At 47.1% G+C, this 6,472-nt stretch overlaps 1 long non-coding RNA gene across 2 annotated transcripts in view; it reads left to right on the top strand.

Moving 5' to 3' along the window:
* The window catches only part of LOC109531889 (uncharacterized), a 27,180-nt gene extending 20,714 nt beyond the window's left edge, over positions 1 to 6,466 (top strand). For both annotated transcript variants that reach the window (XR_002171273.1, XR_002171272.1), the window contains one exon: positions 5,843 to 6,466. This is a non-coding gene — a long non-coding RNA (uncharacterized LOC109531889). The remainder of the gene's footprint in view (positions 1 to 5,842) is intronic.
* Positions 6,467 to 6,472: the final 6 nt, after the last annotated feature.

Raw genomic sequence — 6,472 nt, forward strand, 5'->3', positions numbered from 1 at the left:
GTGTGTGTGTGTGTGTGTGTGTGTGTGCGTGTGTGCGTGTGTGTGTGTGTGTGTGCGCGTGTGTGTGCGTGTGTGCGTGTGTGTGTGTGTCATCTTCCTCTGTACGAGCAGCCTGAGGGGATTTCTTTCATGCAGTCAGATGGCATCCAGGCAGCCCCCTCTTGCCTTTTTTTTTTTTAAGACTTCTTTAACCTTGATAAATGAAGTTACCGCGCGGGAGGGAGGAAAGTTGCATGGAGGTAAAGATGGAGAGAGAGAGCGAGAGTGAGTGGTTGAGCGTCACTGACTCCCCCCTACTGGCTCGCTTTCAGGATCAATAACAATCGGGGAGCTGCTGAGCACTCCTATCTGGCAAGTGGGATAGCGAGGGGGGAGGACCTGAGGGGGAGGTAAAGCAAGAGCCTCGCCGGTGCCATGTCACGTTATTTCCCCAAAAGTATTCGGCTGTGCGGGATGTATAATTACTCCTGAACTTCCTGCCTGGAGCAAATATAGGGTGTGACCTTTGGGGGCGCTCAACTGCTCTTAAGGCGATCTTGTTGAAGCCCAAGGATGATGTCATAGAAATGCGACTGTTGTTGTGTTACCTTTTAGACACCACAGGGCTGCAGCAACAGAGCTAACATAATATCCCACTCACTGAAAATGAATTGTTAATCCATTTTTTGTGCGCATTTTAAGCTCAATCAACCAGTGGGATAAACTTAGCTGAACCAATCAGAGAAGAGAAAAAAAAAATCTGACTTCACTTTGAGGATTCGTAAAAGCTCGTGCCTCTGTTTGAAACAAAAAACAGCCATTTAAATTCTGTGTGTGTGTGTGTGTGTGTGTGTGTGTGTATGTGTGTGTGTGTGTGTGTGTGTGTGTGTGTGTGTGTGTGTGTGTGTGTGTGTGTTTGACGCCAGAATTTGGGATTCCAAAGGCGTTGGGCAAATAATATTTGCATGGCAGCATATCGAAGCTGAACTGTTATTAGATAAAAAAAAAAAATGAACCCACAAATGACTGGAAGCTGCACGTCCATGACACACGTGTGAAATGAAGACAAATGACTGTTGGAAATGAATTATTACCATTTTGTGTGTGTTGTCAATGTAGGTTTGACTTTCTGATAAGGTTTGGGCTAGCAGAGAAGGCCTTACAGGCAGGCCACTGTCAAAATGATGGTTAAGTGACGTGGTCCTCCACAGTATAACAGCGACGTCAGCGGATTTGCAAAGTGGAATCATCAGCAAAGCAAACAGATCAATTCCGAGGAATCAAATTATTTGGAGCCGGTTCTCAAATAGGACCAGTTTTCGATTCCCGTCCCCACCTGCGACTGCCAAATCCCTGTGAAGTGTTGCAGAAGCATCTTCCGCTAACTGAATATCCGTTGCAGTGCAGTCTAATAGGATTATCTGCTGCATTCTGTCTATGGATTTGTATAGTTTTGCAGCACATTATTAGGGAGCGGGAGGGAGTTTTGGAGTACGGACACCTGAGATTTTGATCTCCCTCCGGCTGACTCTAATCCTTCCTCAGCGTCCCACGTGTCCGTTCCTCACCCTCTCGCCACGGCCCTTAATTGAGTGAGGCATCAGTTGACTGCCTCGATCACTGTTCGAGAGGTTGAACTCCCTTCCCGGGAGGGGAGATCATTGTCTCCGCTGGTTGACTAGTGTAATCCCCGCTGTGCCACCAACAGGGACCACGGGGCACTACCCTCACTAGCTTAAGCCACCCTCACAGGGCATTAGCCCCCCTGGTGAAGCTCATGCCGAACATTTTTTTAGGAATAGACTTTCAGTGGTGATTTGGGCTCAGGCAGTATTGTCTGTACTCAAGAAGGCATTTTGAGGGATGTTGGATTTGTAGGTGCGAGTAAAGAAAAGAATGGGATCGTGAAATTGCATGAATGGTGATACCTTTCACATGAAATTTTAAAAGGCTGAGGAGCTTAGCTCTCACATGAGCCAGCGACCAAAACTAGTTGAGCGACGTAGGGGTACAGTGTATTGTCACTTCATTAATCGTACAGGCATCGATGTGGCACATTGATCGATGGCTATCATGATGACTTTGTGCAAAGAGACTGAAATGATCTTTGTGAAGTGTTTAACACTTTCATGCACCCTGTAACCTGATAACATGATAAACTGTCCGCTGCAGTAACCGCCGTCCCTCAAAGGGTTGAATTCCAGAGCGCTATTTCTTCTGTCCAGTCGACTTATTAGAGCAGTGGTTCTTAACCTGGGTTTGATCGAACCCCAGGGGTTCGGTGAGTCAGTTTGAGGGGTTCGACGGAGCCTCTGCCATGGAGGGTAAGACACACGCGACTCAACATGTTAATTAGTTATGACACGCTCTCTTGGCCATCACTGGCTGCAGATGATCACATGACATTGCTTGTCCAATCAGTGCTGTGGGAAATTCAGTTCGCTTAGTAGTCAACGTGTGACTGTCACGATAGTACGTCGTAAAATTTAAAAAAAAAAAAAAAAGTATACTTATCCCTGAAAATTTTATTCACTTTTTTCTGTTTTAATAAATGCGTTTTTTAATGTCTTGAATTTGTAATATATATATATATATATATATGTATGTGCATATTAACTGGTTGGGTTCGGTACCTCTAAAAAGGTTAAGAACCACTGCGTTAGAGGCATATTTGTTGCAAATATTTGTACACTTATATGCCCCCGCTTGCCTTTTCAACGACAGTTATTTGAACTGTAATCCTCAAGGGATCATTCTCACTTTGGGTGTGAAAGGTCCTGGGTTCAAATCTCGGATGAGCCCTTTAATTGTAGGGCCTGTGTAGAGGACTCATGAGATTCAATATCAACAGAAAAACAGCAATAAAACGAATAGGCTGAAATGCGATTCCTCTGTCGTGATTTCGATCTCTGTCCTTTGTGCCTCCGTCTTACTTAACAAATACGTGGCAAATTCTAAAGTACTGCCTTCTCTACTTTTGCCTTTTGCGCAATAGTACGACTCATTGGTCAAGTAATCTGAGCTTTAGCGGTGCTGAGTCCTGGGTTCAACTCCCTGAAGACGCCCGACGTTTCAGGACACTGTTTACTTGGCGCAGCTCATAGTTAGATTTCTATCTGGTCAACTTTCGCGGGATAAGCGGTAGACTTGGCTTGTGGCGAGATTCCACGGGTTAGGCAACTCTGGTCCTAGAGAGCCGCAGTCCTTCTTGTTTTCGACATTTTCCTCTTCCAACAGACCTGATTCAAATGACCAGCTCATCAGCAGGCTCTGTAAAAGCCTGATAACGTTCCTGATCATTTGAATCAGATGTGTTGGAAAAGAAAACTTGATGGAACGTGTCCATGTCACCTTATAGACTGATGCAAGGTTCCTTAAACCCCATCCAGAGCCTTCTGACTGCAATTGGCACACAAGTCTTGTTGTGAGTTTGTGGTCTAAGGGTGTGGTTCCACCATAAGGTGAGTGGTCCTGAATATTATCTGAGCCCTGAAATTGTAGTGGGTCAGCAACTTGGCTCGTACATACATTCAAGGCTTGGTATGGATCATGAAAAAGCAAAACCGGTATTTCTAGTAACAGGGTTGTTGTTCTTCATGCTTTGTCAAACTTTTGAGCACATTCTGAATTCGACGCGAAAGGTTTATTTAAATCCAACATAGCACCATCGCTACAATTATAATTCAAGCATGATTACTCTTTGCTGATCCTTGGGGTAGAATTCTCATTTTGAGGGCAAGAATGGATTAAAATTGTTGAGCAGTCCTCATTTAAAGGGACTGCAATAGTAGAGAAGACGTAGATTGAGTTGAGACTTGGTGTAGATTCCAAAAATAAATAAATGCAGTGAATTTTGTGGAGAAAATACTCCAAGAGTCTCAAGAGAACAAGCCATGAATACTCTGTTTTATTCTAGCATTTATCTGGACCCAATGGCATATTATTGTAAGAAAATAGATGCGTCACCCAAAATGTATGTACCTCTCCTACAAATCAGTGTCTCACTTTTTGACCCGAATCCTAGACTCAATACTCAGAAGAACATGCAAGTCCAATGCCAAGGGTCAGCACCAAAAGGCCCATTGACCCCATTTCCCCCGTTGTCCTCTCAGCTTCAACACTGACAAACTATCCATTTGCGTTTCACCTCTCAAAGCTCCCTCCCTCCCTCAATCCATCCATCCACCCATCCATCCGTCCGTCCATCCTTCCATCCATCCCGCCCGCAAGGCCACAATGCGTCGGCTGTGTCCCGCGGTGGCCACAAAGCAAGCCCTGAACTAACAATATCACCAAGGCTTGCCTGGAAGCCGCCCAGGTCCATTGTGTTCGGTCAGAGGGGAGTTAACACCCATGTCTGAGCCCAATGAATAGCATTATTGTGTCTGAGACAAGCAGCGCACCCCCTTGTCCCACATCCGTGCCCCCTCGAATCCTGCCCCCCCCCACCCCCCCATTCTTAGACTTGCCTCTCGTACTCGGCCACTCTTGCAACTTCCACCCTTCTGTACTCCAGTGGAAGACTGTTTAGGTTTTTTTGTTGTTGTTGTTTGAGCGCAGAGAAGGCGCTCCATTTTGGACATTTGGTTGCTGTAATGTGGTGAGATAGAGAGGGGGCTGAATTTGGCATTGGCTCTTTCTCACACAATGGAAGTATGAATCCTTTAAGAAATCACCCCCCCCCCCCCAAACTGCTATTATCATAAGAGAGTTTCCTGGAGGCATTTGAATGATTTGAGATGACACAAAAGCTACAAAGTGATTCTTTGACCACTTTAGAGCAGCACTGGTGCAGTCCAAATATTTCCGTTCCGTCACGCGCTCTTTGGCATCAACACAATCTACTTCTTTAGCTTGGAAATTTTTTTTCAACATGTAAATTGGGTCCTTTTGAATCATTGGCAGTTCTATGTCCAATTTAAAAAATATAATTAGGAAGCTGGGCGGCCCGTTGGTCCAGTGGTTAGCGCGTCGACCTCACAGTACGGGTTCAATTCCGCCTCCGGCCTCCCTGTGTGGAGTTTGCATGTTCTCCCCGTGCCTCCATGGGTTTTCTCCGGGTACTCCAGTTTCCTCCCAATTTCCAAAAACATGCATGGCAGGCTGATTGAACACTCTAAGTTGTCCCTCAGTGTGAGCGAGGATGGTTGTTTGTCTCTTTGTGCCCTGCAATTGGCTGGCAACCGGTTCAGGGTGTCCCCGACCTACTGCCCGAAGACAGCTGGGATAGGCTCCAGCACCCTCCGCGACCCTTGTGAGGTTGAAGCGGCTCATGAATTTAGTTGAATGATCATATCCGGCTGTCCAGTGTGTAGTTTGCATGTTGTGCTCGTGTGTGTGTGGGTTTTGACTTGTACTCGTAACTGCAAGGTGCCATATGATTGATATTCTGATTGGGAGGGAGTAAGATGGCAGCACTACTGATTCTGAAGGTCATGGGGGAGATTAGAGTGACATGGCAACACATACAAACTGATGTTGTATCAGGAATCCACATACATGCACTGCTAGCAGTGCAGCGAAGACAAACTCTACAAAATGAAGAAACAGTTGTGAATCAATTAATACAATTTTATGGAACAAATTTTAGCAATTGGGTTGTAAATATCGGTCAATGCTTCAGGTCGTGTTTCGGCCGGTGGAGAAGGCCTCGTTGTCCCTGATGGCTCACCACCGGTATCTAAAAACCGCGAGTGTCTTAAGTGTCAGACCTCCAATCCTAACGGTCTTTGCTCTTTGAGATGAGCCGGTTCATGCTGCTCGCCGGGAGATGATACCAGAATAATCACCCCTGAACTCTTACTCAACTCCAGCAAAACTTACCATTAACCATTTTTTTTCTCCTTGTGTTTGTGTCCTGCAGAGAGATGAGGCAAAAGATGAAAAGGAAGAAGAGGAGGATTGGGAGTGTGGGTGGAAGGAGGGATGGATGGAAGACTTTGCAGGAAGCGGCTGAACCCGGAGCAGGTGAACACAGCTGTGGATCTCCATGACGGGCCTCGCTGGCTGCCTTCCTCGCACGGGCCCCCCGGCGTTTGCGTTCAGGGGTCCCGGCAAGCTGACAGAGGCCAGGCAGAGTGGGCAGGCGAGGGCGGGCCCGAGCCAGGAGAGATGCAGGTGAGGCAGGCGAGCCGAGGCGCCCGTCGCCGCCGGCTAGGAGCCTCCGCGCTGTCAAATCAATACAGAGGCTAGCAGAGGTTGGCCAGAACCGCCTGCGGGCCCCTTGGAGCCCTGGGACCGACCGCCAGTTCCCACCTCCATCTTTTTTTTTTCCAGCTTCCTCCAACAGTCCTGGGCCAGAGCCCTCACCCTTGCACCCGCCCCACACATGGATGGATGTTTCGGTGTGGGCTCGGCCCGCAGGGATTTTTTTTGCCGCTCAATAAACATTTTGCCACTGAGAGGCGGGGACGCCAGAGCGGAAAAGAAGAAGCCAATATGTGGGAAAAAGCAAGAGTTTCTTCTTGATTCTGTTAGGATTCACAGGGGTGGG

The sequence above is a fragment of the Hippocampus comes genome, unplaced genomic scaffold, assembly GCF_001891065.2.
Source record: "Hippocampus comes isolate QL1 unplaced genomic scaffold, H_comes_QL1_v1.1 scaffold22, whole genome shotgun sequence".
NCBI lineage: Eukaryota > Metazoa > Chordata > Actinopteri > Syngnathiformes > Syngnathidae > Hippocampus > Hippocampus comes.